General features: G+C 43.0%; 1 protein-coding gene across 1 annotated transcript in view; it reads right to left on the reverse strand.

Moving 5' to 3' along the window:
* Nucleotides 1–17,166: 17,166 nt before the first annotated feature.
* txndc16 (thioredoxin domain containing 16) overlaps nt 17,167–27,500 on the reverse strand; it is a 70,501-nt gene continuing 60,167 nt past the window's right edge. The window contains exon 20 of the transcript XR_014614609.1: nt 17,167–18,114. The gene's annotated coding sequence lies outside the window, so the exon portion shown is untranslated. The remainder of the gene's footprint in view (nt 18,115–27,500) is intronic.

Raw genomic sequence — 27,500 nt, forward strand, 5'->3', positions numbered from 1 at the left:
TATTATCACAAGAGGGGAAAAAACGAACACGCTTCACTTCAGAGTTCTGGTGCTGATAGGAACATGTTCTTTCCAAACTCTAAAAGCTAGGACTACGAATACTACATTTATCAAATACTCCAAGTGCAAGATATGTCCACAGTCCACTATCTTACCTAGATAGAAACAACTATGTTCTCAGAAATAAAAACTACTTCAGGCCAAACTGAGCTGCTTTGAACTTGTGGTCAAGTTCCTGGAGAATGTCAAGTTCGTGGCAGGGGAGTACTTCAAGTGTTTAAGTAACTATTGTTCACATTCACACTCAACCCAATCACTCTCTCTCTCACACACACACACACACACACAAAATAAAATATATTCGCATAGTTCTCCTAAGGTTACTAATAGTATAGCCTGTACGACCTACAAGGACCAGCCTAGAAACACATTTGGGCCATGGCTGCCCTAAAGACACAGGTAGTAACATCTGGACCAGGGATAAAGCACACCAACCACTGGTCCACAAGAAAAATAAGAGCCAAGCTATCAATAGGAAAATAAAAGGAAACCAAAAAGGAAACCGGAGGCATTAACTTTCACTGCATGACAAGCAGAAACCTATTAAGCTTAAGGAGTCACTAGACTTTTAAAAACACAGTTCATAGATTTAGTACAAAGGTACTAAAATGTATTGTAAGTTTAACATCTGAGTAATGCATGACTTAAAAGTCACCCCTTCAAAATAAAAGCTTGTCTAAGATTACCCCAAAATATTCAGGTAAAGTCATGAGGAAAGCCAGCCAAAGCCTCGCGGGGGAAATAGACACACACGCACACACTCTTCAACCTCTATCTTTGAAATGCATATATTCAAGCAGCAATACAAAAAAATATCCATGAAGTATATACGCATATTCTCTGAAAAAAACAAATAATGTATGATAACATCCCTGCTATCATGTCTCTAAATACAAAACTTCTACCAATAACTTGCTTCAGTGTAACAAGAGAAGTAATTTTTCCTCTTTTTTTTGGTATTTTTATCAGTCCTTTCAAAACAGGTTAAAATGTCAGTCCTCAGGTGTGAATGGTATGGATGACTGTCTTCTTTTCGTTGTTAAAATCGTTTTCTTTTTTTTCTCTCATATACTTGAAGAAGTTGTAAGCATGCAAGCCTCAGAGTGGGCAGAGGCGGGCGCTGACGGGGCGGGCTAGTGGCGGTGCTGAAGTCTTAGGCCAGGGCCGGGAAGGCCTCTGGGTCGTCAACGTTGGGAACGGACAATCCACCCGGCTTTTCGGGTCGAACTCCCCCGGCCCGAGCCGGACGGTCGGATCGGCCTCCTCCTCCACCGCGGCCTCCCCTTCCTCCACGGGCTCCACCGCGCCCACGCCCAGCGCGGCCCAGGTCTCCAAAATTGATCTCCAGCTGGGCCGTGATGTCGTTGGCGGGCTTGCGGAAGTGGTGGTCCGGGCCAATTTCATCCGGGTTTCTCTCAACCTAATGCTTTCCCCCATATTTCTCGTGATTACAAATGACGGTTTAATAACTCCCACATGCAACAAGATGTGTTTAGTCAACTCGGGCATATCACTGGACCGGACAGAAGATAAAGGATCTGCCAAGGGGACCATATGGCCTATGTGGGCTGGTAGGCCTCATCAACAAAGCCTCACAACACACACACACATGCACAAACACTCACACACAAACACACTCTGTTACACACACACACACACTGTTGTAGAAACACACATGCACAAGGAGACACACACACCTTTCCTCACACGGAAAACAGCATTCCTGCCACAGATGTAATGGGGTCCTTTAACTCCAACCTGCTAATGAGGCTGTGATCAGCGACCCGCTAAGTCAGAATGTGAAAACAAATGATTCACTGTTTATGAAGGACTTTAGCAGAGCCTTTGGTGAGATTTCAACGAAATGTCTAGACATTGTTTTTGACGGGAACAACAAGCAAGCATGAAACAGCCACATGTCTGCTTTTGATATCAGTCCCCTGGTGTTATTTCTAACAGACTTTGACCTTTCTACAGTTGGGTGAAACTGGACCAAGGGTTAGGAAACTGCTATGAAAGAGCTGGCACATGGCTATGGCTAGGTTTCAAAGTCAGGAATTCAGCCATGTCTGTGTCCCAAAGATTGGGTCTGTGTCCCAAATGGCACCCTATTCCCTATGTAGTGCACTACTTTTAACCAAGGCCCATAGGGGGTAAATTGATCAGTTTAATGGATGCTTACTTGCTAAAGAAGTATCGAGAGTTGACCTTGTGATTGTTGTTTGTGATCGTTGTTCCACCCGCGAATTGTAACCTCTCCTCCCCTTTCCCTCTCCTCCTTTGGACCTGAGAGGATGTCACTCTTCACCCAGTGGTCCAGCTGCCTTATTAATGGCTAAAGTAAACAGATAATAATATGTTTAACGTGTTGTTCATACATTAGGATTAATTAATGATAAATAAGGAGATTGTCATGATGAATGAGTAAATGCATGATGATTAATTAATTCCTACTCATGTTAATTAACCCAATTGATTCCTTATTACAGACAGTAATAAGAGTGACAGTCCCACTTCCTCTTTCTCAGGAGGTTATAACTATTTACCCAGTGCTCCAGTGTTTTCTTGGGACGTGAGACAGTTTGTTTGTCTGTCTGGATAGACCTCTCACCTGTATCCTGTAGGACAGTTCAACCTCCCCTCAAGAGACTGTACCAATTTAGAATCGTATACATCCCAAGACAAAACATGTCCTGAATTTTACATTTGATTAATGATCAGAGGAATCTTGTCAATAAGTAGCTCACTCTCTCTTTAAGGAATACACAACAAACCCCCAGGAAAACATTCCACCAAGTAACATGACAGCACTCGTTAGTCGTTAGATTTGATGTTTGGTTTGCCAAAACCATTGTGTAAGAAAAAACGGATTACTGACCGAATAAGATACAGGATTTGTGTTTTTGTGCATTCCTCCCATCCTAGACTTGGGTGGGCTATAGGGTGGGATAAATACAGGGATAAAGTACCTCTTTAAATGCTAGGAATAAAGTACATCGTTAAATGGGAAGATGCTATTGCGGTCGAGGGCACACATAAAACCTCAATTTTACTGTCAAAAGATTTAGATAATAGGAAGAATATTCAGAGAGAGAGGAGAGAGAAAGAGAGTCTACAAACCATGCCAACATAGAATGCACTGTAGTCAAGGGAGGATGCTAGCGAGGTCGAGGGTGTCATTGTACGCTGATGATTCATGTTTTCTTTTAAATCCACAACTTGAATCCCTCCACAGCCTCATAGAGGATATAGATACATTTTCTAACCTCTCTGGATTACAACCAAATTATGATAAATGTACTATATTACGTATTGGATCACTAAAAAATAAAAATGTTACATTACCAAGTAGTTTAACAGTAAAATGGTCTGATGGTGATGTGGATATACTCGGAATACATATCATATAAAAAAATATTCCATTTTATTTGGAACGGCAAGCCAGACAAAATTAAACTGGCCTATTTATATAATGAATATGAATTCGGAGGACAGAAATTATTAAATATTAAAGCATTACACCTATCACTAAAAGCTGGTTCTCTAGCAAATTAGTAAGATTGTCTCACCCAAAGTTATTTGAAAAGGAAATAATCTCCCAAATATCACTATTTCTAAAACAAGCCATAGAAAGTTGGTTGCAATTTCAATTTAATCCTCCAGAAACGACAGAACAAATAATGCAACAAATATTGTGGTTCAACTCAAATATACTAATTGATTAAAAAAACGATTTTTTTTTGACAAAATGTTTAAAAAAGGTAAAATCTTCGTAAATGATATTATCGGTAGGACTGGTGGAGTTATGTCGCACATGCAGCTAACCAAAACATATGGAAATGTCTGCTCTACCCAGAATTACAACCAAATAATTGCAGCATTACCGCAAAAATTGAAAAGGAAAGTGGAAGGGGGAAAAAGTAAGGAACTTGTCTGTCGGCCTTGCATTAAAGAATATAATTGGTGAAAAAATTTGTGATAAATAAAAAAGTATACCAGTTTCATTTAAGGACCAAAGGATTGACAGCCGTCCCATATAGATTGCAAAATAGTTGGGAAGAGATTTTTGACGTACCGATTCCATGGCATAGTGTTTATGAGTTGATACGCAAAACGACGCCGGATTCAAAACTTAGAATTTTTCCATTTAAATTATTATATAAAATTATTGCTACCAATAGAATGTTATTTATATGGGGGATACAATCTTCCCAGCTCTGCAGATTTTGCTGCGAAGAGACAGAATCATTAGATCATTTGTTTTGGTACTGTCCATTTGTAGCTTGTTTTTGGACACAGGTCTAGGAATGGCTAAAGGATTGCAATATTTACCTGGAGCTAACCCTGCAGATAGCACTACTGGGTGATCTGAAAAGTCATAGTCAATCGATCAATAATATAATAATACTTTTAGCAAAAACATTTATTTTCAATTTACGATCTGTAGAAACAATGAGAATAGAAAGGTTCAGAACTTTTGTAAAACATCACAGTACAGTTGAAAAATATATGGCAAATAGAAATCCAATATGGATGGTGTTAAGAGATAGATGGGAGGTGTTGAATGGAACTGAAGGATGGGACTAATAACAACAACTAATAACAACAAGAAAACTAATGTAAAGCATACTGTGTCCATAATAAGTATATAGGTTATAGGTTGAGAGCTTTTGTGAAAGAGCACAGTTAGAAAGATATGGCATATAGTAGCAAACCAGATGGACATCATGAAAATTATCAGAGGAAGTTCAGGAGTAAAAACAAACAAAATATAATTATTGTAGAATTTGTGTCCATAAAATGTATATAGTATGTATGGGCGGCAGGTAGCTTAGTGGGTAAGAGTGTTGTGCCAGTAACCGAAAGGTCGCTGGTTCTAATCCCCGAGCCGACTAGGTGAAAAATCTGTTTATGTGCCCTTAAGCAAGGCACTTAACCCTAATCGCTCTGGATAAGAGCGTCTGCTAAATGACTAAAATGTAAATGTTTACTCCAATTGGGGAAGGGGTGGTGGGGTTGGAAAGTAATGAAGGGAAATATAATTTAAAAAAGGATATATATGTGTGTGTGTATATATATATATATATATATATTTGCAAGAAGAAGAAAAAACATATGGGGGATTGGAAGTGATGCAGACAATTACATTGATGGAAGTTACAATCTATCTGAAATATTAAAGCTGATCTACTTCTACTTCTATAAAACTTAAAAAATGTACCCTCTATAACCTTGTCTGAAGATTAACGGGCATGTGAAAATACAGATTGTGCATTCTGCGTTTGATGGATCAAAGCATGTTTGCCTCAGCCAAGACTGAGGAGCACAGGTAAAGACAAAACAGGTAAACATTCTGTGATTCTATGCCAGAAAGAAAGGTGTTTAGAGGGGAGCGGATAAACTTCAAAGGACTTAGTGGCGAACGGCTTTGACATCAAACTTGATCCCATGCCTTCCGCTATGTATCATAGTGACTCCGACACTATATAGGTACCATTTCAACCCAAATATTTATAAATAGGCTTTGTTGTCTTTCCAACATATCTAGAATGATGAACCGTGGAGTTTTTATTCATAGATTAATTTCTTATTGTCATCAATGAGTATGTTTACATGCACACTAATAAGTAACTATTACATTTGGGGGGACATTCTTAATTATTTTGGGCTATATTTCTTTTCTCGATTTTCTTTTCTTTTTGTGCTGTTTTGGTTATGTCCTTCGGAACAACTAAAAGACCAGTGTCAGAAGATCTGAGGGACCGACCAAGCACATATCCTAAAAGCATATCAGACATGTTTTCAGGAGCAAGGCCATGTAGTGCTTTAAATATCAATAAAGCAATTTTCAAATCAACTCTAAAACTAACACGGACGTTAAAACCTCTAAGCCATTTGGGTGACTATTTAGGGGACCTTGAGTGGTTCTGGACCGGTTCTGACAGACATTTCTGTGTACAACGCGCTCTGTGCAGTCACAGCATCAATTCCTGTGCACTCCATGAAAGGTCTGGTTGTCCCGCATCTAATGCTGTCTCCCACGCTCAGATGAGGGGACACACTCTTTTCACTCCATGTATAAAATTGAGCACACCGCCATGCAATCTCCATAGTCATAACACTGGCAGTAGAATGGCCTTACTGAGGAGCTCAGTGACATTTAATGTGGCACCGTCATAGGATGCTACCTTTCCAACAGCAAGTCAGTTTGTCAAATCTCTGCCCTGCTAGAGCTGCCCCGGTCAACTGTAAGTGCTGTTATTGTGAAGTGGAAACTTCTAGGAGCAACAACGGCTCAGGTGCGAAATGGCAGGCCACACAAGCTCACGTAAAGCGCACGTAAAATTTGCCTGTCTTCGGTTGCACCACTCCCTACCGAGTTCCAAACTGCATCTGGGAGCAACCTCAGCACAAGGACCGTTCGTCGGGAGCTTAATGAAATGGGTTTCCATGGCCGAGCAGCCGCACACAAGCCTAAGATCACCATGCGCAATGCACAGCGTCGGCTGGAGTGGTTTAAAGCTCGCCGCCATTGGACTCTGGAGCAGTAGAAACGCTTTCTCTGGAGTGATGAATCACGCTTCACCATCTGGCAGTCCGACGGACAAATCTGTGGGTTTGGTGGATGCCAGGGGAACGCTACCTGCCCCAATGCATAGTGCCAACTGTAAAGTTTGGTGGAGGAGGAATAACCTCCACCCGACCTCACTAATGCTCTTGTGGCTGAATGGAAGCAAGTCCCCGCAACAATGTTCCAACATCTGGTGGAAAGCCTTCCCAGAAGAGTGGAGGCTGTTATAGCAGCAAAGGGGGGACCAACTCCATATTAATGCCCATGATTTTGGAATGAGATGTTTGACGAGCAGGTGTCCACATGGTCTAACAATGCACTAAGCAAACGTTCTCTCTACGTGCTTGTTTGGGAAACACTCGTAAATAACAATGCTTTTTGTATGATCATCGAAATGCTTAAGTTACATCGCAACTGGAAAACAAGGCCCTATTTTAGTCTAGTTTTAGTCACAGCCATTTAAGTCACATAATAGTCAGTGCATTTTCTATTCTTAAATAATGAATAGTTAGGCTCCCTCTAACTTCTATCATGTGCACATTCAGATAGCCTTGTCCAACTAGGCCTACTATCCCCTCGTATACCTTGGCTGGCAAGATTGATAATGAGGCAGATTGTAACCAATGCCAGCCATCATTAACCATATAGGCTATAAAGCGTGGCAACACAGATGACTGAATAACAGCGCACATGGGAAAAGAGCTTCTGATGTGATCAAAGCAAAAAAACGAAAGTAGGAGAGAGAGTAAATATTGTTTCTAGTTGAGGTTACTTACATGTCAAGTGTCCTGGCTTCGCATCAGTTCAAAAGATTGACGAGTGACTGAAGTGACCACCTGGGAATTGTGTAGGAGAGCCGGGCAGATCAGTTAAATCAAACCATGCAACTGAAAGAAGTCAATTCTGCCAAAGAGAGGACTGCATGAAATACATTACTCTGCATGCATGCTTAAGATTGGACAAAACTGGTCAAAAGGAGCTTTATGTCAAATTAATGTCCATTAGTCTCACGTGGAATTCTCGTCCCGTCACATTTTTGGCGCCTAAAATGAAAAGTAATTTCTAATAGTTATTGTTTTTTTCCAGGGCATCTCGTCTCGTTATCGTCATAGTTTTAGTCAGGAAAAATAGGTAGTTGACGAGTATTTTCCGTCATAGTTATTGTTGATGAAAAAAAAAATTTTTTACACATCGTTCACTTTTGGGAAGACTGGTCCAGTTACTTGGTAGATAGCTATCATTAGTTAAAAGTAGAAGTATGTACTAATATGAAAGAGCAATTGTAAACTATAAAGTATCAACCTTAATTTATGAATGAGGTCCCAGGCAGAGGGTTTTTGGTTGAACGTGGACTTGCATTGGACAGTCCTTGCACTTTGAAACCCATACCCACCGTAATGTATATCAACGCCCACCGTGCCAAATAGCGTGAAAAGAGTGGTCGCATACCTCTGCTCAGAAATTGCATGCATCAACCAATGGTTGCGCGCCACGTAATCAACTGTGTCATCGACTGAGATATTGCTATAGATCTGGCAGGCGTCAGCAACGCCTCTGCAGAGGAACAAGCCCAGTGTGTCCCCTGCGATAAGATGCAGTATGTGAAATCGGACACCTCATTTTCATGAAGAGCGACACGTCACAGTTTTCTGGCCTATCTAGACAAAGGATAGATTTGCTCTGGCTGTGGAGATCGATTGTGATACGGTTTATGAAACGGAATAATCTAGCGCAGCTGTTCCCAAACTAGGGGTCGGTGATTTGAAAATGGGGTTGCGGGAGAATTTCTAATATCCTGTAAAAAAAAATAAAAAAAATAATAATATCATCTTTGTTTCTTAAAAATCATTGTAATGAAAATTATTCAAATCTAAAAGTAAAAATTCAACCAGAGAGCGCCCTTAGATCGTGGGAAAAGGCCATACTTGACCGTTGCATTCCCACGGTGAATGGCTAAGCCCGCTACGCTATGAAACCACACACTATTGCAGAGACTTTGATATTACCGGCCGCAATTGATATGGTGAAAACAATGTGTGGGGAGCAGTGGCGGCTGGCCGATAGAGGGCGCTAGGCCGCAGCCCCCTTAAATAAAATTATTTTTAAAAATAAATAAAAAATAAAAAAATAAAAATAATAATAATAATAATAAAAACATCAGTATGTCAATATTTGTGTGTTTGAAATATGGAATGCACACAGTAATATGTGTAAGATATGATAGAAAATCATATTCGAAACCTTTCCTCTGCCTGTCAAACGCCTCGTCAGCTCTGGGCGATACAGAAAGTGCCCCGAGGAGGCGGGTCTACGTAGCAGTTAAGCCAATTGCTAATTTAAGATATGAATGTATGACATAAAATGTAGCTAATCAGCGATTTTAATTCGAATCCAAGGAGGGCGATTATTTTATCGCCCCAAGCTCGCCCCTGATAAAATAAGGACCGGGCTCCAGTGGCGCCATTTTTACTAGACGACAATGGCGAACGCAAACGTTACTCCTCCAAGACCCAACCCTAACTCGGTGAAATCTCTCCTCCAAGATCCGTTTGAGAGGAGAACTTTGTCAGAGAAAGTTCGGGTGAAAGAGCTGGGCCCAGATCAACCTGACCTCTCAATCAGACAGCAGGCTAGCGAGAAAGGGAAGCAGTATATGCGCGGCTTCTCCCGTAGCTGGTACACCAGGAAGGCTTGGCTAGCTGGGTGCACTGATGCTAATGCTTTATTTTGCTTTCCGTGCTTGCTTTTTAAAACGACGGGGTCAGATTCAGCATGGACAGGTACCGGAGTGAGGGATATGAAGCACCTGTCAGAGAAGGTAAAGAAACATGAGAACACCAGGGCACACATGGACAACTCTGTAAAGCTAGCTGTATTAGGAAGGGTGAACATTGCTACGCAGCTGGATGACGGCCACAGGATTGCGGTGAGGAAACACAATGAGGAGGTGGATAAAAACAGGCACATTCTATCCAAAATTATCGATTGTGTGAAGTTCTGTGGGGCTTTTGAGTTGGCCTTGCGTGGGCACGAGGAGACTGACTCCTCGGACAACCCCGGCATTTTCCGGGGCTTAGTGGATTTTGTTGCCTCCCTCGACAGTGTGCTGGAGGAGCACCTGAAGACAGCTACCGTTTTTAAGGGCACGTCAAAGACGATACAGAACGAGCTGTTGGACTGTATGTTGTCAGTGCTTAAGGATTACATCCTGGAGGAAGTAAAGAGTGCTGATTTTATCGCCATTCAAGCTGACGAGACGACTGACGTTTCCACCCACTGCCAGTTGGTGCTTGTGATACGCTACATCGATGCTAAAAGTAACGTCCAAGAGCGTTTTTTCGAGTTCATTTTGATCGAGAACGCAACCGCCGACACCATCGCTACAGCGCTGCTGGAGAGGCTCAGCACCATACTCTCACATGGACAAAAGGCCAAACTTATTGCCCAGGCTTACGACGGAGCAAGTGTGATGAGGGGAGCCACCGGCGGAGTGCAGCGTAAAATAGTGGATGTGTACGAAAATGCGCACTACGTCCACTGCTATGCACATCAGCTGAACCTCATCATGCAGCAGGCTACTTCACGCATCCCCAGGATCGGCACTTTCTTTTCCGACCTTGCAGGATTTTCTGCTTTCTTCTCCAGGTCTCCCAAGCGAACCACCGTGCTTGACGAAGTGGTTGCGCATAGACTCCCCAGAGCCTCTACAACACGGTGGAACTTCCACAGTCGCGCTGTAAACACTGTGTACGAGTACAGGGATGACCTCCTAACGTGTTTCCAGACCATCAGAGACTCTGGGAACTTTGATGCCCCGACTGTCAGAGAGGCGGGGGGCTTTGTGAGGATGCTCGAAGACGAGGCTTTCTGTTTTTTCCTGGCACTGTTCCACAAGATCATGCCAAATGTGGACATGCTTTTCAGCCAGCTGCAGAAGAGGAACATCGACCCTGTCTTCATTAAAGCACTTGTCCAGAGGTTCACAGAAAGCATGCTAACAATCAGGTAAATAACTATATTTACTATTGGCTGATAAAGATGCTGTTAGAAAGATGAATAGTTCACTTACAACAGTTTAAAAGCCTAAATGTGTCTGGTCATCAAAGTGAGTGATTATCATAGAGCCGTCACAATTATATTTGTTTTAGTATTTTAAAAGGAAAGAGAAGACATTTACATTACATTTTAGTCATTTAGCAGACGCTCTTATCCAGAGCGACTTACAGTTAAGAGTGCATACATTTTTTCATACTGGCCCCCGTGGGAAACGAACCCACAACCCTGGCGTTGCAAGCGCCATGCTCTACCAACTGAGCTACACGGGACCAAATTAGTTTTGGCAAGATCTGAAAAAAGAAGTTGGTGGAGTGCAACCCTCAAACATTGAAGAATTACAGCAGTTTGCTGCTGAAGAATGGGCCAAATTGCCAGCAGAAAAGGTGCAGCAAGCTCATTGATGTCTACAATAAGCATATGTTGGCAGCTATCTTGGCCAAAAGCTGTGCAACCAAGTACTAGCTCCAGGGTGCCAATAATTTAGTCCATGACATTTGTCTATATTTTCTAAATTACAATTGTAAACTTAAGTTTACAGAAATATAATTAAAGGTGTGGAGACCCATTTTTTCCTCTCAAATTTCAACTGATTTTAGAAGAAATAGGGAATTATTTAAGAAAAGCCCAAGGGTGCCAATATATTTGGACACAACTGTATGCCTTCAGTCTAATTGGAATGTATGGCAGTAGAGTTGTTTGTATTTCTCCCTAACCAAAATGGCTGCCATTAGGATACCATTCAGGATTTTTTTTCACCTGTGTTACCACGACAATCACGCCAAATGAGCATTGCATTTGTGTGCTCCTTCAGTGTGAATGCGCAAATTTGATATGGGTCACATGTAAAACTGATACATAATTGATACAGATTTACGGTATGTTGCCTATATATTACTATATACCGGTATTGATGCACAGACCAGTTTGGGTTTTTACTTTACCTTCTATAACGGTATTTCAATGTTTGGTTTGTTAAATGTGGTAATGCCACTCCGCCATGTGTAACGTCCGTTTTTCTAGTTTACTCCGCAATTTGGGTCGTCTCTCTCCCTCTCTCACCAAGTACCACCCCGTCACTCAAGGAGCGCAGTTGTTGTTACTCGACCACGAGAACAAGTGTTTGTCCAAAAAGACACAATCAGACGTTGATAATAATGCAGGAAAGTACTACACAGTTTGTAATAATTATTCAGGTGTCCACCAGGTCAATTTCTAGAAGAGGCCTAGTTGTTATTGAAGATTAACTTTATTGCTAAGTGCACAGCAGAACAAAATTATGTTGCATCCCTCTCACAAATGTAATAGAAAAAGGCTTTAAAACGTAATAACATCAGTTAATTATGTACATCACAGGTTAAAAGCAGTTACTAGACATAGTTTGTGTGTATATACACACTATCTGTCTGTCTGTCTGTCTGTCTGTCTATATATATATATATATATATATATATATATATATATATATATATATATAAAAGTCACTGGTTGTGTGTTGAGGGGGAATTACAGTGAGCTAAGAAGTCTGATTGCAAGTTATCAAATTAAACTTTATTTTTTGGACCCAGGGCCTCAATTCCCTCTTTGTGTGGGGACAGCGCATCTGACGAGCAGCAACAGCCCATCAAGCGACGGAGGATGCTGGGACCAGGAGAACAACAGAGGTTGGCTATAGAGGTAAGTTGTGATGTAATTGTCAGTGTTTCCCCATATAACTTTTTTCAGGCCTGGTAGTATGTAGCCAAAACCCTGAACAATCAGCACCTTGGTAATCATATACTTGAGTTGGACATAGGCATGTGTCAGTCAGGATCACTTGCATCAAAATAGCTTAATTGCAAATTAAAGCTGATGATGTATCTTTTACAGGTATGTGATACCATCCTGAGTCATGCCAAAGAGAGGTTCTCCTTCACCCAGCACCTCATCAGCGCAACACTATTGCACGGAGAGTTGTTCCCACAACACAGTGTGAAGTTCCCCGATACAGCGCTTGAAACAACCGTGGAGGCGTACCCCATGTTGAACAAGGCCAAGCTCAAAACCGAACTGTCCCTCATCTATGAGAACAGTGAGTTCAAGGCTTGTAGTGGTGCAGTGCCCCTGTACCAGTTCTTCATGGAGAACAACCTTCAGAGCACTTTCACAGAGACTGCCAGCCTCCTCAAGATCCTCATCACCACACCCATGACAACTGCTGAGTCAGAAAGGTGCTTCTCTACACTGAAAAGGATCAAGACCTTCCTGAGAAACAGCATGACACAGGATCGCCTGAACGCTCTGGCCATGCTCTCCATGGAGAAGAAACTTGTCAGGGACATTCCTGACTTTAATCAAAGGGTCATTGAGAGGTTTGCCACTCAGAAGGACAGACGGGCAAAATTCCTGTACAAATAAGATGACAGACACACACACACAGAGCAGCTCTGGCCGCATGTTTCTTTGTATATAGTTGACCTTAGCATAAAAAATCCAGTTATATATGGTACTCTAGAAATTCTTAATAGTGCCTTTGCTAATATTACTGTATATATGTTGTTTTGTATCAATTAATTGTTGCAGTTCTGGAGCACATTAACAATTAGTCACATTTAGTATGATCATAAAATACTGTATGCTATTCTTCCAGTCAAAGGTTTGAGTTCATCCACTTGATATCCATTTCTATATTATACATCCTTTTATACAGTGTAAGATTTCCTATAAACTTTATAATAATTTCATGTTATTGTCCACTTTCCACTCTGTTCTGACAGCATGCCTGTTGCGTTGCCTGTTTACTACCAATGGTAAAAAGTTCACTTTAAATGCAAATGAAAGGCTTGGGTTTGTGTAATATGTTTTTGTGTAAGAATGCCTCAACTTTTTAATATTGGCATTAAATAATTACTGAATGTTTCACTGAGCACTGCTGTCCTGCAGTTTGTGTTAAAATATATCGCGATGGTTACAGGAAAAAAAAAGTATGGCACAGCCCCACCGAGAATATTTTTCACCAGCCGCCACTGGTGGGGAGGCAGAGGCACAGAAATTCACATCAATACCTTTTTCAGATAACACTGTGACATAATTGATGCTATAGCTAGCAATCAAGACCTCAGAATGAACGACTCAAAAACTCCCCACCTTATGATCTCCAAATGGACATTAGCTGTGAGGGCCGAGATGCCCAAGCTCAGATTTTAGTTCTCTACATGTCGGGGGATGCTAATCACGAGGACATATTGTTCTGTCTCACGATTCCCTGGCATTAAATGGCACAGGGGATGTTCAGCAGTGGTGGCTGCTGAGGGGAGGACGGCTCATAATAATGGCTGGAATGGAGCGAATGGAATGGCATCAAACACATGGAAACCATATGTTTGATGTATTTGATACCATTCCACTGATTCCGCTCCAGCCGTTAACACAAGCCCGTCCTCCCCAATTAAGGTGCCACCAACCTCCTGTGATGTTCAGTGACACCGCCAAAACACAGTGGTGTAAAGTAACTAAGTAAAAATACTTTGAAGTACTACTTAAGTAGTTTTTCTTGGTATCTGTACTTTACTATGTATATTTTTGACAACTTTTACTCCACTACATTCCTAAAGAAAATATGTACTTTTTACTCACATACATTTTTCCTTGACACATAAAAGTATTCGTTACATTTCGAATATAGTCCACATAAAAGTACTCGTTACATTTCGAATGCTCAGGCAGGTCAGCAATATGGTCCAATTCATGCAGCTATCAATATAATGCATTGTTATCCCTACTGCCTCGGATCTGGTGGACTCACTAAACACAAATACTGCATTTGTAAATGATGTCTGAGTGTTGGAGTGAGCCCCTGGCTGTACAAAAACACAAAAAAACTAGTATAGCATTTACTTTAACTTCTTATTTTTACTCAAGTATGACAATTGAGTACTTTTTCCACCACTGTTTTAAACCAGATACTTTTAGATTTTTACTCCAATAGTAATTTTACTGTGTTACCTTCACTTTTTGTAGTACTGCCAAAACATCCGCTATGCAGGTGTCTACTATCGCCGGTTAACGCTTGATCTGATTGAATCTAGGCCCTAGTCCCCCATTCTACACAGAAAATATAATTTTCTTTAACTTCATTTAGTCTCATTGAGGTCAAAAGACTATTTTCGTTTTTTGATTCTACACATCCAAACATGCCATTTTGTATTGTAATAATATTTTGTTGTGTGTGTCTTTGGTACACCTGAAACTTCCACACCATCTTTACAGCAGCACAGCATTACTGATCAATTCACTAGAAGCTCCTTACTCATAGACCTACTGATTCCTCATTTTAGAATCTCCTTCGCCCCGCTTGTGCAATGACATCAAGCCTCCAATTGACATTTCCATTTCAAAAGTGAGGGGAGGATCAAGCACTTTAAACAGCACAATGTGCCTGTTATTGTTAACTTCTGGTCATATGAAACGATTGTCTACTCAAAATCGTCGCAATTTCACTCAGGGTGAAAGTTGAAAGTCGGATGTAGTGAGCATGACACTGGAAGGGAAATGCCAGAATGTACTAATATACACTACCAGTCAAAAGTTTTAGAACACCTACTCATTTCAGGGTTTTTCTTTATTTTTACTATCTTCTACATTGTAGAATAATAGTGAAGATATCAGAACTATGAAATAACACATATGGAATCATGTAGTAACCAACAAAGTGTTAAACAAATCAAACTATATTTTATATTTCAGATTCTTCAAATAGCCACACTTTGCCTTGATGACAGCTTTGCACACTCTTGGCATTCTCTCAACCAGCTTCACCTGGAATGCTTTTCCAACAGTCTTGAAGGAGTTCCCACATATGCTGAGCACTTGTTGGCTGCTTTTCCTTCACTCTGCCGTCCTTCTCATCCCAAATCATCTCAATTGGGTTGAGGTCGGGGGATTGTGGAGGCCAGGTCATCTGATGCAGCACTCCATCACTCTCCTTCTTGGTAAAATAGCCCTTACACAGCCTGGAGGTGTGTTGGGTCATTGTCCTGTTGAAAAACAAATGATAGTCCCACTAAGCCCAAACCAGATGGGATGGCTTATTGCTGCAGAATGTTGTGGTAGTCATGCTGGTTAAGTATGCCTTGAATTCTAAATAAATCACAGACAGTGTCACCAGCAAAGCACCCCCACACCATAACACCTCCTCCTCCATGCTTTACGGTGGGAAATACACATGCGGAGATCATCCGTTCACCCACACCACGTCTCACAAAGACACAGCGATTGGAACCAAAAATCTCAAATTTGGACTTCAGACCAAAGGACACATTTCCACTGGTCTAATGTCCATTGCTTGTGTTTCTTGGTCCAAGCAAGTCTCTTCTTCTTATTGGTGTCCTTTAGTAGTGGTTTCTTTGCAGCAATTCGAACATGAAGGCCTGATTCACACAGTCTCCTCTGAACAGTTGATGTTGAGATGCGTCTGTTACTTGAACTCTGTGAAGCATTTATTTGGGCTGCAATTTCTGAGGCTGGTAACTATAATGAACTTATCCTCTGCAGCAGAGGTAACTCTGGGTCTTCCATTCCTGTGGGGGTCCTCATGAGAGCCAGTTTCATCACAGCACTTGATGGTTTTTGCGACTGCACTTAAAGAAACTTTCAAAGTTCTTGAAATGTTCTGTATTGATTGACCTTCATGTCTTAAAGTAATGATGGACTGTCGTTTCTCTTTGCTTATTTGAGCTGTTCTTGCCATAATATGGACTTGGTCCATTTGGTATTTTTACCAAATAGGGCTACCTACCTTGTCACAACACAACTGATTGGCTCAAATGCATTAGGAAGGAAAGAAATTCCACAAATTAACTTTTAAGAAGGCACACCTATTAATTGAAATGCATTCCAGGTGACTACCTCATGAAGCTGGTTGAGAGAATGCCAAGTGTGCAAAGCTGTCATCAAAGCAAAGGGTTGCTATTTGAAGAATCTCAAATATAAAATATATTTTGATTTGTTTAACACTTATTTGGTTGATATGATTCCATATGTGTTATTTCATAGTTCTGATGTCTTCACTATTATTCTACAATGTAGAAAATACTAAAAATAAAGAAAAACCCTTGAATGAGTAGGCGTTTTAAAACTGTTGACCGGTAGTGTATATTCGATCTGTGAGAAGGAAATGTGGATGTTATATTGTATTTTGTGTCATTTCTCCAGAAATCTTGTATTAATTTCCCTAGAGTTCAGGCTTCCTAAGAAGATCTGCATCCACACAAGAACTCTATCGGAAGATTTTAATGTTGCTCGCTCTCCTCCGTCATGATTCCTTAGGAAAAAACAAGAGAGCAGGTTACCTAATCAACCATTTTGTTGTTCTACAATTATGTACACTACACACATACACAAACACACGTGTACAGCCACGCAGTAAGATTGTGACACACTGTGGTGCTTACTTCCAAGCAATTCCTGGTACATACCGAACTTTGACTCTGGGAGACTGATGTGGTTTTAAGGAGCTTTAATGGTAGCCATCTGTGCCCACACATACACACACAAATACTATTGGTCTCCTTGGAATACTGCACATTTCTCTACACGCCACCAAATGATTTTTCTCAGCATTTTAAGAAAAGTCCAAGTCTGAAGAAATGTATGGTGAATCAGAGTCACTTCATATGACAGTCAGCTAAAGTAAAGATACAGCAACTCTTGGAGGATAGTAGAAGTTGATAAAAAAATAAATAAAAAAAATCCCATCAGGGTGAAGGCCAAGAGCCAAAACGTGTTGGTTTTACTTTTAACAATAAAGCTTTTTCCGTCAACTCCCACTGTCCTTCAAGAGTTGCCGAATCTTCACTTCAGTTTGCTCCTCAATCCATGCACTTTGGTTGGAGAGGGACGTAGTGGCGGTGTTCCCTTACTTTGCACATGACAGTCTGCTACAATGACTGATAGTGGGTGAGTCTTTTTGTGTACAAAATAAAACATTTTCAATTAAAAAGTGGTCTTTATGTCAAGAGGTGGAAAAGTGACAGGTTCTTTAAGCTCTGGGTTGAGCAGGCATCGTGACGTAGAGGCAGACAACAAAGGAAGAGTAAAATAAATCAAATAAGGCATGGCTTTCTCCATAAAACATTTCAGTTAAGTTCCACACATCAGTGCATATTTGTTGTTATCCATGCTTTGCTTTCACTTCTTAGTTCTTCCCTTTTCATTATTTTACTTTAAAATCCATGCTATTTAAAATCACAGAACATACAATCCAAACCCCCCAAAAACAAAGGGGCACAGGAAGCAACACAGTCCAGCAAGCAGGCATCCATTTTCTCTTCTCAGAACTTAGTCACAACAGCAGAACTCCATTAACCTTGTGCTCTCACTAAACGTATGACCTACAAGCTCCCTGCTCACAGATCCACCATGCCTCTGCATTACTTCCTGTGGGCGGCCGCCTAGAACACAAAAATGGGGGGTTAAATACACACATCAAGTTTCAAGTTGTATTAGTCGTGTGTACGGGATACGCACGGTATACATCGTCCAACGAAATGTTTACTTGCAGGTTCCTTCTCAACAATGCAACAACACATAATAAAAGAAAACTAACAAAGTAAATGGCTCACTTAATTGTCCAATGGGAGCTCTGATTGGGTTAATGTGCAACTAGTCACACCTGTGACACTTTAATGATCTATAACATTTACATTTTAGTCATCTTTGATGAGGGCACACACCCAATTGCTGTTGGGACTGCTTCTACATTGGTTCCTTGGTGGGAAATAGAAGAATTACAAGAAAAGTGTGACTCTCATTGGTTTTAATGTATGTCTAAAGAACTTCAAGGTTGCACATGAGGACTCTGAGAAGGACCTTGAAACATGGATTATTACAGACCAGGGCCCGGTTTCCCAAAAGCATCTTAAGGCTAAGTTCATTGTTAGAACCTTCGTAGGAGCATCGTTCAATCTCTGAGCTGTTTCCCAAAACAATTGTTAATGTTGCACTTGAAAATGCTCGTAATCTAACGCCTACCTCAGACAACTCGTAGAAGAGCTAAGCGCGTTGTTAGATGCTTTTTTTGCCCTCCCGCATTACTTTATACACAGAAGATCTCCACTAAAAATCACATGGGAAAGGGGATCCCTAGTCAGTTGCACAACTGAATGCATTCAACCGAAATGTGTCTTCCACATTTAACCCAACCCCTCTGAATCAGAGGTGCGGGGGGGCTGCCTGTTGTTGGGGGTTAACTGCCTTGCTCAAGGGCAGAACGGCAGATTGTTTAACTTTGCTGGCTCGGGATTCGAACCACAAATACAAAGTTGCCAATGTCTTTGCAATTGATACAAACAAGCAACGTATAAAAATATGCTTCAAATGAAAACAGAGATGACTGCATTAAAATATAAACAGTAGGCTATGCCTCTTTCAATCATATTGAAATACATTTAATGTTCAATCATGTTATATTTTGCTACTTGTAGGCTACTGTCTGTAATTTGTCTCAATATATGTATTTCATGATGTGTAGCCTAACATGTGCGCAATGATGTGCCAAATCTGTGATTTAGTGCATTTGTTATTGGGTAAGCATTAGAATAAGCCGCGTCAATATTTGCAGCCGTAGGTGGTAACATCTCTCTAGGAGCTGATCCGTTGTCAGTATTGTGAAATAATTCTAATGTTAAGGAAAGATTGGAATGGAAAAAGCTGATCTGAGAGCAGCGCTCCCTTTCTTTCGATCCTATCAGTATCGACACATGCTCCAACAACGGACCCTTTAGACCTCAATAGACTTCTAGAATGCAAACAAACATGGCTCAAAAACAAAGAACCAAATGACAATTACAAGTTAACTTAGTTTTAAAGAGCACAACCTCTTCTTTACTATGACACCACATTCATATCAATAGGAATGACACTCATTTTGTCTTCCATTGTGTAAAAACACTATCAAAAACCGATTAACACTCAACAAAAAACCATAGAGTATTTAAATTGTAGTACATTTGACTAAATTACTCACTCAAAATGTATCAAGTATAATATATTATACTTATATTATTTACATAGAAATAGTATTTTTTTAATTCCAAAAATGTGACCACAGGACAACATTCAAAAAGTATTTCAAAACCCACACAAAGTAGGCTATTTGATTGACAACGATTCTTACTTCTGTAACAAGGTAAAAAAAAAAATTAGACTATTTAAAATGTAGATAACCTCTCTCAATAAAATTTAGAACAGACTAGGTGTCACGCCCTGGCCTACAGAACTCTAGCTAGTTTGGTCAGGGTGTGAATATTCTAGATTTGTATTTCTATGTTGGCCGGTGTGGTTCCCAATCAGAGGCAGCTGTCGCTTGTTGTCTCTGATTGGGAATCATACTTAGGCAGCCTTTTGGCACTGTTTAGTTGTGGGTTCTTGTTCCGTGTAAGGTTTGTTGTGTTGTACCTTTGGACTTCACGTTTCCGTTGTTGTTTTGTCGTGTGTTTATCGTTAATAAACATGTACACATATCACGCTGCGCCTTGGTCCGACCCTTCTTTAAACAAATGTGACAGAAGAACCCACCAAACGAGGACCAAGCAGCGTGCCCAGGAGCAGCAGACACCCTGGACACAGGTGGAGGAGCAGAGAGTATGGACTTGGCGGGAGATAAGAGAGGATCTGGCAAGGCAGATGGAGGCCCTGAAAGGGATCAGGGTGGAGAAGGAGAGACAGCCCCAAGAAAATTTTTTTGGGGGGCTAAAAGGGTGGTCGGGGAGCGACAGAGAGGAGCCCCGACCACTGCACTCGTGGGGGCTCAAGGAGGAGTCCTCACTGGAGGAGGACGGGGCGCGGAGTGTAAAGGACGGAGACAGTCATAGACCTCCAGCGCCGGTTCCCAGTCCGGTACGTCCCGTACCTGCTCCCCGCACCAAGCCAGTGGTGTGTGTTCCCAGTCCGGCCCGGCCTGTTCCTGCTCCTCGCACCAAGACAGTGGTGCGTGTTCCCAGTCCGGCCCGGCCTGTTCCTGCTCCTCGCACCAAGCCTGTGGTGCGCGTCGCCAGTCCGGCCCAGCCTGTTCCTGCTCCTCGCACCAAGCCAGTAGTGCGCGTCGCCAGTCCGGCCCGGCCTGTTCCTGCTCCTCGCACCAAGGCAGTGGTGCGTGTTCCCAGTCCGGCCCGGCCTGTTCCTGCTCCTCGCACCAAGCCAGTGGTGCACGTCGCCAGTCCGGCCCAGCCTGTTCCTGCTCCTCGCACCAAGCCAGTGGTGCGCGTCGCCAGTCCGGCACGGCCCGTGCCCGTTCCACCGGTGCCTGATCCAGTCGGTTGCTCCACTCCGGAGCCAGAGCGGTCTGCTCCACCGGTGCCCAGTCCAGTTCCGGGCAGCGGCTCCACGCCAGAGCCGCCACCGAGGCTGAAAGCCCACCCGGACCCTCCCCTATTCAGTCAGGTTTGTGCGGCCGGAGTCCGCACCTTTGGGGGGGGGGGGGGGGGTACTGTCACGCCCTGGCCTACAGAACTCTAGCTAGTTTGGTCAGGGTGTGAATATTCTAGATTTGCATTTCTATGTTGGCCGGTGTGGTTCCCAATCAGAGGCAGCTGTCGCTCGTTGTCTCTGATTGGGAATCATACTTAGGCAGCCTTTTGGCACTGTCTAGTTGTGGGTTCTTGTTCCGTGTAAGGTTTGTTGTGTTGTACCTTTGGACTTCACGTTTAGTTTCCTTTGTTGTTTTGTCGTGTGTTTATCGTTAATAAACACGTACGCATATCACGCTGCGCCTTGGTCCGACCCTTCTTTAAACGAACGTGACACTAGGTCTGACACAAAATGTTGAAATAGTGGCCTACTTTGACAATTCAGTGAATGCAACAAGTATTAGAAAGATAATAACAGAAACAAAATATTTGTAGGACAAATTCAGTGTTTGCATTTAGCCTACAACATGTCATGGAACTTCTGGAAGCACGGCTCCATCCTGCAAAGTGGCACACATCTCCCACTCTTTGCCCTGCGTCCACTCCGAATGCACACCACACATCCGCTCTTGTGCCCTTCAAACTTCACCTGCTTTCAAATCAGTTACAACTCGGTCCACACGCCCTGGTGCCACACTCTTGGCTCCCCTCCTCCTGCCACTGTATCCAAATCACAAAGTGAATGCACAAGCTGCATTTTGAATGCCTTCAGAGACCAGCGGTTTTGGGGAAGGAGCCTTTGCAGGGTCCCCAACACAATGTACGCATTTATGATGGCAATGTTGAGCATCCCCCAAAACTCATACTTCCACCATTTTCTGCCTGTGCGTCCAACATTGTAATAGCTCCTAAATTGGTCAAGATGGTCAACCCTGCCATTTTCTTGTTGTAATCCATTACAAGCTCTGGAACAGATATAAGTTCCTACCACTTTTAAAAACAACTCCTTAACCCCTGCCACTGTCACTTTAGCCCCAGGCTGTGTGGTACAAGGGTGAATGGTGGGACTTGGGGCAGACTCACTCCATGGAAACGTAGGCTCCCCTCTCAGGTGTGCTCTCCCCCTTTCCCTCCCTCCCCCTCTCCCTCTGCTTCCTCCTCTCCCTCTGCTTCCTCCTCCTTTCCATGTTCCTCTCCCTCCACTCTTCTCTCTCCTCTTCCTCTCTCCCTCCACATTTATATCCCTCCAATCATCTCTAACGCCTCATCCTCCCCGCCTTTTGCTGCTGAGCCCTGACTGTTCACATCACTTCCTTCGATATCACTGATCTAGAGGAACAGAGTAACAGAGGGAGAGGAGAGGAGCAACAAATAGGATAAAATTGTGGTCAGGAACATAATCTCTCTCTCTCACACACTGTCGGTCTTCCCGTCTTTCTTTTTCTCAACCATACACACTCTCTTCCTAATAAGAGGTTTCTATAATAAACTCATCATATGAGCTCCACTCCGCGGGCATCTACCCTAACACGACAGCTAAGCTGTCAAATAATAGGAAAACGAAGCAATGTATAGCCTATGAAGATCTGCACCTAGCAAACATGACAAACCATAACCTAAGCCCAACAGATAAACACAAATTACTCTAGCCTTCATTTCGGTGGCTAGTTAGCTGGTTGTCTGTAGCAAGCAGCTTGGGCCGTTTCCATATAAATTACATCGGTAGAAACGATACAAAACAACCAACTAGTTAGCTGACTATATACAGCTGAACACTGCAACTATTTCCATGATAGAGAGCAATCATTCAACCTCCACCACTGATGTGCTCGCCAGTACCAACCAGGTTATCATGTCATGACTTGCTAATCTGAGAGCTATTCCCCAAGTTTCACAGCATCAAACATATATCTGATGTTTACTTATTTCACTCACCTCGACATCATTGCTTTGCAAAGTGCAAGGATGTGTCCGAATCCGTATCACCAACCAACATAGAGATACAGCCTCTTTCACAGTGAAAAGTCGGGTCCTCTTCGGCGCCGTCATTTTGAGTAATGAAGTGGAAAAAAAACGTTGAAAAGTCAAATGTCAGCATACCCTGTTTCTGGTTGATGACAACAGCCACGCAAATACGACAACTGGTTGTTAGCAAGTTCATTTTGCGATATTGACACAGATATTCTTGTTAGAAAAACAAGGCCATTCGCAGCCCTATAGTCATTTAAAGAAAGGCCGTTGATGGCCACTATGGGTTCTAAGGAGTTAACAACGTTCTGTGTGGTGTTTTGTGAAACACATGTCACATCTTTGGATGTTGTAGGAAAGATGCATTGCTAAAGCACTCATAAGCCTAAGTTCCATTGCTATTAGGAAAGCGGGCCCAAAGCCTTATTACACGTACAGTTAGTAAAGTGTTACCAAACAAAGTTCACCTGAGGATTCCAGTGAAGATGACCTTCCTATAACCCTCTCTCCAGTCTCAGTCCTATAACACAGTGAGGACTTAGTCTCAGGGTACTTGTATGACAATTACTAATAAAGGCTGGTAGATTACAGGGTGCTGTGCAAGGAATTCATTAACTGCCAGAGCGAGAGGTTTTATTCAATTACCACGTATAAACAACCCTCCTCTCGGTTTCTGTTATTTCGAAGGGCTGGAAAAATTTTAACATAAAACTCCCACTGAAACCCATTGGCTTCTGATTTTTAGAGACGACCGTAAACATGCAACAGCTGTGCTGCTGGCTTGGCTGCTGCTTTTGTCAGTAGCATACCTTCGCCTTTCTGAGGCTATCACATCTGATAGTTTTGTTCCTGGCAGTTAGTTACCTTCTAGGCAGACTTGCAAAGAAAAAGTTCAGTGTCTGTGTTCTTTTGCCAGTGTCTTAATCTTTTCTTTTTATTGGCCAGTCTGAGATATGGCTTTTTCTTTGCAACTCTGCCTAGAAGGTCAGCATCCCGGAGTCGCCTCTTCACTGTTGACGTTGAGACTGGTGTTTTGCGTGTACTATTTAATGAAGCTGCCAGTTGAGAACCTGTGAGGCGTCTGTTTCTCAAACTAGACACTAATGTATTTGTCCTCTTGCTCAGCTGTACACCGGTGCCTCTCACTCCTCTTTCTATTCTGGTTAGAGCCAGTTTGCGCTGTTCTGTTAAGGGAGTAGTACACAGCGTTGTACGAGATCTTCAGTTTCTTGGCAATGTCTTGCATGGAATAGCCTTAATTTCTCAGAACAAGAATAGACTGATGAGTTTTAGAAGAAAGTTCTTTGTTTCTGGCCATTTTGAGCCTGTAATCGAACCCACAATTGCTGAATCTCCAGATACTCAACTAGTCTCAAGAAGGCCAGTTTTATTGCTTCTTTAAATCAGCACAACAGTTTTCAGCTGTGCTAACATAATTGCAAAAGGGTTTTCTTTTTATCCTTTTAAAACGATAAACTTGGATTAGCAAACACAACGTGCCATTGAAACACAGGACTGATGGTTGCTGATAAAAAAAAATGCTTTTCTTTCGAAAACAAGGACATTTCTAAGTGACCCCAAACTTTTGAACGGTAGTGTATGTGAGAATGCTGTTCATTGACTACAGCTCAGCGTTCAACACCATAGTGCCCAGAAAGCTCATTACTAAGCTAAGGACCCTGGGACTAAACACCTTCCTCTGCAACTGGATCCTGGACATCCTGATGGGCCGCCCCCAGATGGTAAGGGTAGGCAACAACACATCTGCCACGCTGTCCCTCAACACAGGGGCCCCTCAGGGGTGCGTGCTTAGTCCCCTCCTGTACTCCCTGTTCACCCATGACTACGTGGCCAGGCTGACGACACAACGGTGGTAGGCATGATCACTGACAACGATGAGACAGCCTATAGGGAGGAGGTCAGAGACCTGGCCGTGTGGTGCCAGGACAACAACCTCTCCCTCAACATCAGCAAGACAAAGGAGATGATCGTGGACTACAGGAAAAGGAGGGCCGAACACGCCCCCATTCACATCAACGGGGCTGTAGTGGAGCGTGTCGAGAGTTTCAAGTTCCTTGTTGTCCACATCACCAACATTTTACATTTTACATTTTAGTCATTTAGCAGACGCTCTTATCCAGAGCGACTTACAGGAGCAATTAGGGTTAAGTGCCTTGCTCAAGGGCACATTTACGTCATTTAGCAGACGCTCTTATCCAGAGCGACTCACAAATTGGTGCGTTCACCCTATAGCCAGTGGGATAACCACTTTACAATTTTGGGGGGGGGGGGGGGGGGGGGGGTAGAAGGATTACTTTATCCTATCCCAGGTATTCCTTAAAGAGGTGGGGTTTCAAATGTCTCCGGAAGGTGGTGAGTGACTCCGCTGTCCTGGCGTCGTGAGGGAGCTTGTTCCACCATTGGGGTGCCAGAGCAGCGAACAGTTTTGACTGGGCTGAGCGGGAACTATGCTTCCGCAGAGGAAGGGGAGCCAGCAGGCCAGAGGTGGATGAACGCAATGCCCTCGTTTGGGTGTAGGGACTGATCAGAGCCCGAAGGTACAGAGGTGCCGTTCCCCTCACTGCTCCATAGGCAAGCACCATGGTCTTGTAGCGGATGCGAGCTTCAACTGGAAGCCAGTGGAGTGTGCGGAGGAGGGGGGTGACGTGAGAGAACTTGGGAAGGTTGAACACCAGACGGGCTGCGGCATTCTGGATGAGTTGTAGGGGTTTAATGGCACAGGCAGGGAGGCCAGCCAACAGCGAGTTGCAGTAGTCCAGACGGGAGATGACAAGTGCCTGGATTAGGACCTGTGCCGCTTCCTGTGTAAGGCAGGGTCGTACTCTCCGGATGTTGTAGAGCATGAACCTGCAGGAGCGGGTCACCGCCTTGATGTTGGCGGAGAACGACAGGGTGTTGTCCAGGGTCACGCCTAGGCTCTTCGCACTCTGGGAGGAGGACACAGCGGAGTTGTCAACCGTGATGGCGAGATCATGGAACGGGCAGTCCTTCCCCGGGAGGAAGAGCAGCTCCGTCTTGCCAGGGTTCAGCTTGAGGTGGTGATCCGTCATCCATACTGATATGTCTGCCAGACATGCAGAGATGCGATTCGCCACCTGGTTATCAGAAGGGGGAAAGGAGAAGATTAGTTGTGTATCGTCAGCGTAGCAATGATAGGAGAGGCCATGTGAGGATATGACAGAGCCAAGTGACTTGGTGTATAGGGAGAAAAGGAGAGGGCCTAGAACTGAGCCCTGGGGGACACCAGTGGTGAGAGCACGTGGTGCGGAGACAGCTTCTCGCCACGCCACTTGGTAGGAGCGACCGGTCAGGTAGGACGCAATCCAGGAGTGAGCCGCGCCGGAGATGCCCAGCTCGGAGAGGGTGGAGAGGAGGATCTGATGGTTCACAGTATCAAAGGCAGCAGACAGGTCTAGAAGGACAAGAGCAGAGGAGAGAGAGTTAGCCAACAAACTATCATGGTCCAAACACGTCGTGAAGAGGGCACGACAACGCCTTTTCCCCCTCAGGAGACTGAAAAGATTGGGCATGGGTCCCTAGATCCTCAAAAGGTTCTACAGCCGCACCATCGAGAGCATCCTGACCGGTTGCATCACCGCCTGGTATGGCAACTGCTCGGCATCTGACCGTAAGGCGCTACAGAGACCAGTACATCACTGGGGCCAAGCTTCCTGCCATCCAGGACCTATATACTAGGCGGTGTCAGAGGAAGGCCCAAAAAATTGTCAAAGACTCCAGTCACCCAAGTCATAGACTGTTCTCTCTGCTACCGCACGGCAAGCGGTACCGGAGCACCAAGTATAGGTCCAAAAGGCTCCTTAACAGATTCTACTCCCAAGCCATAAGACTGCTGAACAATTAATCAAATGGCCAGCCGGACTATTTGCATTGACACTGCTGCTCCTCGCTGTTTATTATCTATGCATAGTCACTTTACCCCTACCTACATGTACAAATTACCTCGACTAACCTGTACCCCCGCACATTGACTCGGTACCGGTACCCCCTGTATATAGCCTCATTATTGTTATTTTATTGTGTAACTTTTTTTTTACTTTAGTTTATTTAGTAAATATTTTCTTAACTCTATTTTCTTAAAACTACATTGTTGGTTAAGGGCTTGTAAGTAAGCATTTCACGGTAAGGTCTACACCTGTTGTATTCGGCGCATGTGACAAATAAAAACATTTGATTTGATCAGGAAACCTGATACCCTTTATCTTTATGTTTTATGAGGACATGAATAGGGTATTTCAGTGCATTATTCCCCTTGTGATCTCTTCCAGAGACAGGAAATGCAATGATTGAGTTGGGTAAACATAGAAAGTGACCTTCTAATGTATGTTGAATGAATAAAACATGGCTAGACCCAGTGTCCCAAAGTGACATCGCTCTAGCCTTTACTATCAGGATAGGTCTGTGTATAGATTTTCTGGCAAATG

The sequence above is a fragment of the Coregonus lavaretus genome, assembly GCF_964263955.1.
Source record: "Coregonus lavaretus genome assembly, chromosome: 18".
Lineage (NCBI taxonomy): Eukaryota > Metazoa > Chordata > Actinopteri > Salmoniformes > Salmonidae > Coregonus > Coregonus lavaretus.